General features: G+C 41.9%; 1 protein-coding gene and 1 non-coding gene across 4 annotated transcripts in view; one reads left to right on the forward strand and one right to left on the reverse strand.

Moving 5' to 3' along the window:
• Positions 1-2,223: 2,223 nt before the first annotated feature.
• On the reverse strand, positions 2,224-2,296 carry trnak-uuu. The gene has a single exon. It is a non-coding gene; the product is annotated as a tRNA-Lys (tRNA).
• A 1,035-nt stretch (positions 2,297-3,331) lies between these two features.
• sipa1l3 (signal-induced proliferation-associated 1 like 3) overlaps positions 3,332-12,398 on the forward strand; it is a 62,729-nt gene continuing 53,662 nt past the window's right edge. For 2 of the 3 annotated variants that reach the window (XM_041045722.1, XM_041045724.1), the window contains exon 1: positions 3,332-3,449. The gene's annotated coding sequence lies outside the window, so the exon portion shown is untranslated. The remainder of the gene's footprint in view (positions 3,450-12,398) is intronic. The other variant, XM_041045723.1, reaches the window with a different exon arrangement.

Genomic DNA, 12,398 nt, shown 5'->3' on the forward strand with positions numbered 1-12,398 from the left:
GGTCAGTGGTTGAAGGTCAAGCGAGAGAACAACAGCCCTGAAGCTGTCAGGCATTCAGTGTGTTGCTCAAGGACACTTTGGTAGTTTGAACCTATGGTAGTTTGAGTAAATCTAATATTCTTCTTAAATGAAACTGTTGCTCTGAAATGAACTGAATCTGTCTTTCGAGACTAGAATTAACACATACCTGCAAAAATGTCCCTTAAGGTTTTTATGCGAGAAGAGCAAAAAGTGAGGGGGAAATATCTTCATTTCCTTGATACTGCATAAGATTGGATTTCCTGAGAAAATGACATTACATGGCACGATAGAGGGTCTTGTACACACTGAGCACAGACAAGATGTTCCTTAATCAAAATGTGTATTACAAATTTTGGTGACACATTATAATACAGCCAGCAACTTACTGTATAACTTTGTTATGTGAATAAGGTACAATTCACACTCAAACACTCACTGGTTTGCACCGGTACTTATCGAAGAAAACAATATATGGAGCACAGGGAGTAACAACTGGGCAACATCTTATGGTATAGTACCAGTTTTTGTCACCAGATTTTCTAGTTGTTTTTTTTTCTGTGTCCACCAAAAATATTTAGAGCATAATTTATTTTTTCCTTACTTCAGAATGCCTAGTTGTTCCATTCTGAATCCCCATAGTTGTGTTTTCCTACATTGTATGTACAATCCTAAGTGTGGTAAACGTTTCATTGGTGCCTGATTCATACAACACAATAACAATTGTTGGGCTGTATTATAGAGGTTTATTCATCTTTTCAATTAAAAGAAAGAATATCTTAAGAAGTGCTGTTATTTTATCTAAAAAATAATACAGTGTCAGAATTTCATTGCAATTTAGAACACAATTAATCACTGGGTTGTTCAGACAATGCACAGTAATAGTCACACCCATCAATTTTTAAGCTGTACTGACCCCTGCTGTCTACTGAGTAAAGCACAAAGGTTTACTGGCGTTTCAGTGGCTATTCATGTTCAAAAATAGTGGTTTCATTTGATTCTTGTTTCTATTAATCCAAGCAAGACATAAGGTTTCAAACATTTTTTGCTTCTTAGTTCATCTTTTCCTTCTTTTTCTTTTTTTTTTTTGTTTGTTTATTTGGAGAAACCACTTTCTTCAGGCCATCAGCATTTCAAGCATTTTACTACTCTCCAATCTTCCCTGTGGCCATTTTGCATCTTATTTTGTGTCTCTTTGTTTTCTTTGTTTTTCATTCATGTGTTTTATGTCTCTGTTTTCCTCCTTTCCAACCCTCCAGTTCAGGGTGCTGCAACCTTTCTGTTGTGGGTCTCAACTCATTCTAATCACTGGTTCTTGCAGCCGTTCACATTATCAGCACCATCATCTGGTTCAGAGACGTGAAATCAGGTAAATCACAAATGAGTTTGTTCCTGAAAATGTTCTTTCTTTTGTCTTTGATATTTTCTGTCCGTCAGACTAGTGCGGACTAGATAGACCGATGCGTATGAACTGATGAAGCCCCTTGGATAAGAGGCGAAACGTCTTCCCAGACAAACATATGTCCAGTTGCCTTCGATTCAATTTTCAAAGAGAGAACTATGACCTGGATGAATGAGAACATTCACAGAGATATTTTCTGATGTTTTCAGGGTGTTTCCCAAAACATGATTAGATTGTTGATGAAAGTGAAAAGTTTCTTGGTTTGTTGTGAGGAGTAGCTGGGATTAATCATGTTTTTGTTGTGGTTGCAGCCAGTGAGTCTCTGGCTCAGTAGTTTTTTCTTTGTCTTCACTGTTTTTGATCTGTCTTCTTTGTTTTCTTGATCCAGTCGGCAACACTGATCTCCTGGAACAGCCTATAGATTGTGAGCTCCTTCAGCGCCAGGTTGGTGTGTTCTTTTGCCCCATTAATCAAATGTCTAATACAAATGTGAAAAGGTGGTGTGTGTGCGTGTGTGTGTGTCTGTGTGTCTGTGTCTGTGTGTGTGTGAGACGGGGGGGGGGGGGGGGGGGGGGGGGACTCCTAATGTGTTGCTACGTTTTGCCTTGATAGTTGTTTTTATCCAACAAAATAATATTTTTGTATAATAAAAATATAAATATGATGCTGCTTCTCACTTGTATATGTCTCAACAGCATCTGAACCTGCCGTTTGTATTGTGGATGCCACAACATTGGCTGAATAAGATCAGATAAGACACACCTTTATTAGTCCCACAATGGAGAAATAGCATAAAGAATGCTCGCCCGAACAGGGACTTGAACCCTGGACCCTCAGATTAAAAGTCTGATGCTCTACCGACTGAGCTATCCGGGCTCTGTGATGGATCGGAAAAATAAAACAAAACAAACAAACAAATTTGTAGTTTTAGGCATTTCTTTGGGTCATGTAGCACGCATGATATTTAAGAATCAACTAAACTTCAGAATTTATTACACGACAGTTTTTAAACTTACCTGAATTTTCAAATACCAACTGGCATCAGAGGAGTGATTATGTTTAGGGACCACAAGGTTGCGCTATTGACTAATTTGTGAAGATGCAGTCAAAATTTGATCATACAGCATGATAAACATACAGAATACTTCTAAAATGTTGTTTTAAAAAAATTATATTAAGATGTAGTTTCCTGTGCCTTTAATATTCACAGTAAAACACAGCTCTCTCCACTGATGGAATGTAAGTATATTTACTCTTTATTTACTCAAGACCTACTTAAGTACAGTTTTGAGGTACTTCACTTGAGTATTTCTGTTTTCTGCTACTTTATTTGGTAGCTTTGGTTTCTAGTTACTTTGTTTATGCAGTTTAATAATACAAAATATGTTCAACAAACGAGTTTACTGTCACTGAAAACTGAGAAAAATGGCAAATATTCACTGCTGAGAACCTAGAGCCAGTTATTTTTTGCGCACTTGTTTAAGAGAAGCTAATTTTGGAGGACGTAGTTTGTGGTTCCGATTAACTGCATTGCCTTAAACTGGGACTTCTACTGTTATTTAACCTACCGTCACTGATATTAACGGAGCGGACATGATAATAGAAACACCTGCCCATACAGTTCATCAGCAGCACAAACTGCAACCTCCAAAATGACCATAAAGTTGAATCAACAGCTCCTTTATAAAGGTCATGAAGGTGGGATTACGCTGCATTCATTTTAGCCATGTGTACCTTATAAACCTCTGAATGTCTATGTACTGTAGACACTGTATGCCCACAGTCAGTGGTAGTAGTAGTAATATGCTGCCCCCTGTGTGTTACTATCAGTAGGCTGCACCAACCGGAGCCGCGCAGGCGCAGTGAGTGCGGGCGCAGCTCCGCCGTGGTGTCGGTTGAGCATTCTTGGCAACGTCTCGCTCGGTGAACAGACAGTCGGCCGTCGGTCAGCGAGTGTTTCCACAATGTCTGGAGAATAATTTTAACGGAATAGGAGCCGGGCGGAAACACCGGGGCAGCGTTAGGTAAGGTGTGTGCTCTTTTGGTTTTCTGTGAACAGTTTTAGTTGAACAGTGCGGGCGATTCAAAAGCGCTGAAAAGTGACGAGTGAACTAAACGTTAGCGAGCAAACGCCGAGAGGCACCGAGCCGACCAACTTCACTCAATGCAGAGAGCAGCCGCTTCACTACGGCTCAGCCTTTAGGCTCACTCCCACCTGGAGCCGTTCACGCCGGCTCCACTTCGACCTCCAGCCATTCAACAGAGTGGATTTATACCTTCAAATACGCCGCTACCCGCAAAGATTTATTAGCCACAAAATATTCCACAACCTTCCTCATCATTAATGGTTCCAGTGCGCATGCTTGTAGTGCTCTGCAGACTTCGGATTTGTAGTTTTTCGTACCTGAGTTAATCACAGTTGTGAGGGCCAAGAGAAAACGGTAAAACTACAAGTTCCAGACAATGGGAGCTTTGTTTGGGAGCGCAGCTAGCCAGCTAGTTAGCCTGGACGAGCTTTGAATTTCGAGTAGTTGTGCTGCAATCGGAAGTTGAGCCTGGCTGGAGATTTGTTTCAGAATGAGCTTCATGGGAATTGTTTTACACACAGTTTTTTTTTTTTTGTGGTAGGAGTTTTGCAGTAGTTGTGAATCCCACTGGTTTTGTCGTGATAGGTTGTGCAACATGTTTTAATCGTGGTGATAAAAGGAGGATTGATCGTGCTCCTGCTTGTTTGGACATGCAGACTCTGTTCAGCTGTCAAAAAGCGTGTGTACTCAGTGCGCAGGATTTGCGAGTGCATAGTAGATATCTGTGTATGTGTGTATACTCAATGAGGAGGTGATGATGCCTCGCCGTGTCGTCTCGCTTTCATAGAAAGCCCCCGTGTTGCTGCTGTATTCCCCAGCCCTCAGGAAATGACACGTCGAGGATCAGGATGATGGATCTGTCGTGCTAGAGCAGCAGAGCATGGCAACACAGCACATATTCTGGGCATCATTTACTCTGGTTGTCTCCCATCTGGAACTAATGGAATAATTATTGCCAGGGAAAATCTGAGAATGAACAAGTGTCTCAGACTGGTTATGGTACTGTTCAAATGCCTGTAACCATGGACGGATTGTGAGACACTGGGCCCCTTGGCACAGACATTTAAAAGCCCCCCCACCCTCCTATATAAGAGCAAGAACTACAGATTTAAAGTGTCATTTTGGTCGTTTGAGGCTGTTTTGCATTTTTGTGTGTGTATGTGTGTGTGCCTTTATAGTAATTTTCTGTTTCTTTCTTGTCGGTTTATCTTGTAGTACAGGATATATTAGCAGTCACTTCATATTGCAGCTATGGTCCAGGGTGACCCTGGGCCTGTGCCTGTAGGCCCATCCAGTAATCCGTCCATGGCTGTAACAGTGCGTGTTGAGCACAGCACTGCACACTGTTTGCTGTACAATGGGGAATTCCTGCACTTTATCTTCAGTTTGAGAGCAAATCAGACTTGAATGCAGTCAGTACAGTTCGGAAGTGTAAAGTTTATGCTGAATAGTAATGACATGATTCTCCAAATTGTAAATCCAGTTTATATTTATCATCAAAGGCTGGGAAGAGAACTGAGAGAGTCAGTCAGTACTCTCTGTTAATGGTTTCCAAGAGGAAATTTCCATCCACGGATGTCTGAAAATGTTACAAATTAAAAGCAAAAATAAGCTGGGTAGCTATTTATGGATGCGGAACATTGTTAGCTGACAATCCAAAGCGCGCTACAATTATGGAATAAACAGAAGTTATGTGTCCTGTTCAATGATACTTGGATCAGACACACTGGTCTTGTGATACCTCAGGGTTTGAGAAAATCTCCATCCGCAAGATCAGCTGCAAACACAATTTTGGAACGTACCGCTAGGTCCATAATAAGTGTATAAGTAGATTTGTTTAGATATTTTTACAATGATGCCACATTATCCTTGCTTATCTATTCTCATTTCATAACTTTGAAATAACCCACGTCACATTGTTGTAAAGTCCCTCCAACAGTCAGCTTGTAGTTGGCTCCACTCGGTGTGAGATAACAATTGCTTACAGTCTGTGATCTTGAGAAGCATCTCATATTTTCTGCTACTTATTTTGTAGCTTTAGTGCAGACAGCTGCAGGAACAAAGGATCCTATCTTCAAAGAGAGCTGAATGTTGGCCACCAGACTTATTTCACCTGTAAACATTTTGTTGAATCACCATGTACAACCTTGGTAGAGGTGACTCATCAGCTGTTGATTTCCCCCCTTTCCTTTATTATTATTTTAAGGGACTTACACACAAGCATGCAGTCACAGTCAGTCTTTTGGGTTTTTCCAAGACGGTCTCTTACAGTGTTTTTAAGGCGGCAGAGATCGTGTTTTGGCACCAGCTCGGGTTAGAGTTCTCCTTTCCCCAACCACAACACCTTGGCAGCCCTCCTGCTGTTTGTAATTTTAGAACGAGAAGTCTCTTGCCAGGTTTCTGTTTAATCCTTGGAGGCGTCTTAGTTAAATAAAGCTTAATAGAAATGAACAGTTGTGTGTTCTCACAGTGTGTGCAAGAACGCACACACACTCTCAAGCACTTCAAACAACATGCATCACAATCATTGGGAGTATCCTCATAGGTCACAGAGAGGGAGTGCGATACCTTAGGCTAAGGATGCCATCTGGTCTGTGTCAGGGTGCACAGTGACAGCCGTGTGTGTGTGAGTACATGTGTGTTTTAGGGGGCTGAACATGTAGTATTGTCTTGAACTTGAGTTTATAGAGTTGAGGCTTCGTCAGCTGACTTTCCTGCTACACTCTACAGACATTAATTTCTTATTGAGGTGCACTTCAGACTGCTCTCCCTCCGTTTATTGCTGGCTCATACCGTTGGTTTATTCTCCTTATAAACCAACACTGTGACACAGCTTAAACCAATGTCTGTGGTTAATCTGAGCCACACATCATTACACCTTGCATCACAGCCTCCGCCCAACCAGGGCTGAATGGATTCGGGACAGGAATTTGCTCTAATGAGCAGGTGGTTCTGTTTGCGTTGACAGTTTTATTTCAATGTTACTTTTATGTGAGATTTTTTTTTTTATCTGTAGCACTCAGTTAAAAACTTCCCTTTACTGTCACCCTGCAGATCACCAATACACCAATACACAAATATTGATATACTGTGTCAATACATTGACACAGTAATCAAACTTTCTTATTTGGAGTGAACACATGATCTAAGACTGAAAACAGAATCAACATATTTGCATAAGGTGAAGAAATTAGAAAAGAAGGCAAAAAAACATTTAAAAAGACTGCAAAAATTAAAGTAAATTAACATATCATTACATTTGATATAAAATAAAAGATTATAGACTAAAATAACATATACAAATCAGAATATTCACCTAGATCTATGTTGTTGATGTTGAAACGAAATCAGACTCGTCTAACGAGACAGTCAGAAAGAGAGCAAAACAGAAACTGGGAGCTCACTGTGTGGGCGAGAGCCAGCATGTATGCAGAGAGAGAGAGCTGAAAATTTTCTTTGATTATTATGTAATATAGTGTAGTTCTATGAAATTCTGTAGTGATGTGTATGGGACTACAGTGTTAGACTACAGTATACCGGCCGGAACCAAGATAGTATAATAATGTGCGGGACCCATTTTACTTTTATTCAAGGCATGTGACAGTGGTCTCACGTAAATGGATAAAACCATGGTTGAGTGTGTGTTCAGTAGAGCTGCGTCATACATGTGTATTAGTCAGAGTGCAGGTGTACATTTAAAGATGAAACACCATCAGACCACCAGCAGTATTGCCGCCCACACCTCCCGTCCCTACTCTCTTTGATGTATTTGCCTCCCTTGAGGGTCTTATCCGTAAGTCAGCATGCATGACAGTGTCAAGAGGTCAGAGATTTACAGAAAGAGGAGCACCCCATGTTTCCTGAAATGAATCTGTGCTTTACGGCCTTCTGTGCAGCTATAAAACATTTGCTAGGTAGGCAGTTGATCTATCAAGCCCGCCTCCGCTCTCTTTCCTGCTCTCTCCCTCAGAGGTCAAATTCCCTCAAGGTGTTGTTTACCAATCTGTGTCTTCTTATCAGGAGAGAGGATGAATCAGAGAATCACAGTCCTGTGTGTTAATGTCCAAAATGGGCTCGCAGCCTGCCGTTAGCAATGCACTTTCTGTCTTATTCTCAGAGGACAGGGTCTTCTCAGTTTGCGTTTAAGACAGAATGGGACTGGCAGACGTAGCAGAGGCTACATCCCGGGCTGCATCTCTCTTCTCTTGACTCCTCTCTCTATGTTTGACTGGGGTAAATATAGCCTGTTGGTTTTAGCTTGAGGATAAACACAGATGTTGAGGAGGTCTTTCTTGCCACAGGTTTGCCTGCATCCTCCCCCTGGTCAGCGTTGGTAGCAGAGGGAGAGAGTGAGAGAAAAAGCCACACCATCCATCCACGAAACACTTAAACAGGGTTATTGGACTTAACACTAAGCCTTTGACAGGGTTATAGGAGGTGTATACATTGGCTACAAAGCATTTAGACAGCCTGACAAAGTGTTGTACATAAACAGTGATTTACACAGGCCTGTATATGGCTCTCCATTTAGCAATTTAAAGTGGAGGCTACTCCACAGATTTACAAATGGACATGCTTAGCCCTGTCTGGTGGTGAGTTTAAACTTGAATACTTGGATCTGGGTTTACTGAAGTAGAGGAAACTTTGAAGATTTTCACAGACAAGCATGTACGAAAATTTTTTTTTTAATTCTCACGCTGAATCCAAGACTATGACGGGTAGGATTCAATGCGATAACTCGCTATAGGCCTGCTTAGTCCTTGAACAGTACTGAATGTGCTCATCTCCATAACATTAAGAGCCCTTATCCGTTACTCTGCCTCTTTTATAATGTTTCTCTCTGGCCTATATGCCTCTCTCAAAAGGGACTGATGATGTTAAATGGGCTTTCAGCGGTGTTGCTGTAAGGCACTGTTGATGATAGAAGAACAAATCACGTATTCGATCTCTGGGGGACAGACTTTGTTCTAGAGACTTCCAAAGCATTCAGACACACAACCATTAACATGAATTGTCGTGGAGCTGAGGGGGGCAGCCGCTACCTTTCTCTGTAATGTCTTTATTCTTCTTCCTTCTTGTGTCTTGGGAGTTGAGTTTGTCTGCTGCTTTAAGAGGAAGAGCGTTTTGTTACACCTGCTTCATATCTGTCCCTAACTGAGACTTCACACATAGGGTTGACAGGTGGTATATTTGTGTGCGAATGTGTGTGTGTTTCCACAAAGAGCTCTGTCATGGCAGAAATGTTATGGAAAGAGGAAATCCTGCATGACTGGATTAAGAAACAGCTGATTCTGTCTCCATCTGTTTTTATGCAGTGAGGAGGAGTAAATTAACCTTGTGTGCCCCACATACACATGAGCTTGACCATCACACACCTGTCAAGCCATAAGCTCACTCGCTACGCCTGTTTTAGTCTGAGCCGCAGCACAGAATATTTAGGCTGCACTACAGCTATAGTTGATTAAATGTTTCAGTGATTTTTTTTTTAAAGCAAAAACACCCAAAACCGTCTGGTTCCAGCTCCTCAAGTGTGAAGATTTGCTTTGTTTTTGTCATATGTCATTGTAAACTGAATATGTTTGGGTTAAGACTGTCGTATTATTCTTAAAAAATCCATTTACTGTTATATGCAACACAGAAATGCAAACAAATCCTCACATTTGAGAGGCTGGAAAGGAATTTTTTGGTTAAAAAATAACAATAACAGTTGTTTGATTGTAAGAATAGTTGCTGATAATTTGCTGACGATTGACAAATTTGCAGAATGGCAGAAAACGCCTATGACAATTTCGATTTTTTGCTGACTGGCTAAAAATTAACAATTCTTTTGTTTAAATGTGTTTAAAGAAAAGCCTGCTACGTCTGAACAGTGAGTCATTTCTTCATCGTGAAATGTATGTGTATGACCACATTTGTGTTTCTTTCTGTAGAGCAATAAAAGCTTCTTAGTAGTCCCCAGACACCTTATGTGAAATTCCATCTGTATTTTATTTGGAGGCGATCGTCGGCTCTCTCTGTGGTGCCTGTTGGAGGTCAAGCTGTTGGACAGGAAGTGAGTGAGTATGGAGGAGTATGCGTGTGTGGTGGAGATGAGTGTTGCTATGAATCAGGCATTAGGCATCAGGGAGAGAAGTTGCCTTACACTGCAGAGATCAGCCACTAAGACGAATGACCAGTTCACAGGACATGACTAAAAACATTCCTTGCAAATGTTACACTGTTAGTCTCTAGTATGCAGCTGATATCCCTTTTCTTATCTTTTCTTTTCTCATTCATTGTTGGGATAGTTTAAGATTAGCTCATCCTAGTTTCTGGAGAGGAACCACACTGCCCCCAGCTGCACCCTGGAAAAAAAAGGTTGGATAAAAGGGCGTAACAGCAAACACCATCAGGAAACGTGCAGATAGATTTGCATGTTTCCCCCTTCCTCTGTCTCTCAGGATGTTTTACTTTTAGTGACCGGCATGTCCTTTTTAAAACACAGACAGACAGCTATGCACATGCATACACCACCTCATTTGGGTAGGTATGAGTCGGGGTGGGAATGGGCGACATTTTTAAGTTTCTTTTTCTTCCATCTCAAAGTGAAATGTTTCATGAAACAACGTTAAAAGTCAGTGTTTCTTTCTTTTCCCTCATTTTGTGGTGTGTGTGCAGACAGGCATGCATGCATACATACATATGGCCTCTCCCTCCCTCTGTTCACAGCTCAGATCTTGGGCTATGACTGCTGACTGTGGAGCCATTGTTTTAATGCTAATTGAGTATAGCATGTGGTCATTCCATGAATGCCTCTTGGCCCAGTTTTTTTATGGTACTGTATCAAAATGTGCATTTTTTTCCTCCTCATTTCCAAATCAGATTTGATACTGGGATGGAGGCTATTTAGCGGGCTATTTCCACACAAGTTCATTTGGTCTACTCTGCACAGAGAGACTCTGGTATGCTAATGTGTTTATGCTGTCGCTGAGGCAGGGCAGTGCAGATAAAAAGTTAAGTCTGCTCTATAAGAGGGACGTAAGGGGATTTCTGAGAAACGTAGTATACAGCTGTTTTGTTTTGGGGTTTTTTGAAGATCTTGATGAGTTTCCAATGCGCTGCAAGTTTGTGTTTCTGTTTGTGTGTTTATACTATGGCTATATAAGTCAAAATTATTCAGTGTTCAGTCACACAGAGCACAGAGCAGTTATAAAGTGCTGACTTGTGTAGTGAAATTAACTATGATCACATTTCTTCCAAAAGCATTTCATTTACTCTGTGTAGTTGGATGAGGACAATGCCTGAAATGGTAGATCTGAGCAAGAAACTACAATGTGGCTCCTACTTCTCCAATAAAGCCTCTGTTCATCCAGCACTATACATATAATGTCTTCTGTTTTTTTTTTGGCTTTTTATGCTGAGCTTGAGCAGACGTCTCCTGAGCTGTTACTACATGTGAGAACTTGTATGCCTTCCAGTGCTGTTTAAGTGCCCGATTAAATTAGTACTATTGTAATTAGCGCTGCTGATGCCACCCTTTGAAACACTTGCATTGCAATGCTTAGCTTTTTGACTGTATTTGGTCTTCAGTTTGAGGTAATTCCACTATGCACACTTGGCTGCTGCCCAGCTGATTCCAGAGTATGCACAACACTGCTGTAAGTGATGGATGACACTTTACCACTTTATGGTAACTGCTCCTGTACAGCATGTGACAAACATCGTAAGCATCACTTCTCAGTGTGTAATTATTTGTTGTAGGCTAAGATAGTGATAAAAACAGCTGTTCATCAACTTTTGAGTGTCTCTGCTTGTGTGTGTGTGTGTGTGTGTGTGCGTGTGTGTGTGTGTTTCATGGCTTCAGTGTGTGCAGCAGTGACAGCTTTGTTAACTGTCCCACAGGAGTAAGCCAGAGAGCAGTGGAGGAGAGAAGGAAGTGACAGAAGTTTGGGTGTTGCTCCACACAACAGCAGAGGTTGTTATCATCGTGGGAGAGGGGGAGACGGATGAGCTGATAACTCAGAGGGAGAGAAATGGCCTGACAGGGGAGGAGGGACAGGAGGAAAGACAGAGGGAGAGGCCAAAAGGGAGGTCTGTTGCCTGTGTACTTCCCTCTCCTCTTTCAGCTCCGTGATGGGTCCTCCCTTCTCTCGCCCTCTTTTCCCCATGACCTCTGCAGCCAAGCTCTGATTAGATAATCTGTCTGGTTCAGTGTGTCAGATGAGGGCATCACCTGAGAAATAACACTGATAATCAAAAGCAAGTAAAAGAAAGGAGAACAAAACATAGTGGAAGTCAGTGTCGATAAAAAGTATGTGAATGTGATTCAATTCCCCCTAGAGAGAGGTGAGAGCCTTGGAGAGAGAGCAAGGGTGTATTGTGTATGAATGTGCGGAGGAAATGCACAGTCTGTTGTGTGGTTGTCTCTTGAGAGGCTGTGTATATGGAGCAGATCTCCTCTTGCTGGGATGAGTACAATTAAGAGATGCAACATGAAAAGGTTTAGAACTAGAGGGAGGCAGGACACAGAGGACGTTTTTGTCTCTTTACAGCAGCTACCAGGTGACTGCCTGTGTGTGTGCTGAAGGTCACTGTTATCACTCCGTCCCTGGTTGAAACTCGCTTGACCCACTTTGTTGCCTGAAAGACGCTCAAACGCCTCCCTCCTCCTCTGTCTCAGACGTGCACTTAGGCAACCTCTCTGCCAGACATGAACTCTGTCGCTGCTCTCAGCCCAAACACCTCAGTGCACACATGGCTGTATCCGTTAAGCACATTTCTGCCATGCAACGACGGCAGACCCCCCCCCCCGACGTGCATGTACACACTCACAAGCACAGTTGTCGACAGAGGGGTGTGTTTTTCCAGTGGTTCCCACGTCTGAATTTGACAGGAATGTTGGCAGCCCCATG

Source organism: Toxotes jaculatrix, chromosome 9, assembly GCF_017976425.1.
Source record: "Toxotes jaculatrix isolate fToxJac2 chromosome 9, fToxJac2.pri, whole genome shotgun sequence".
Taxonomy (NCBI): Eukaryota; Metazoa; Chordata; class Actinopteri; family Toxotidae; genus Toxotes; species Toxotes jaculatrix.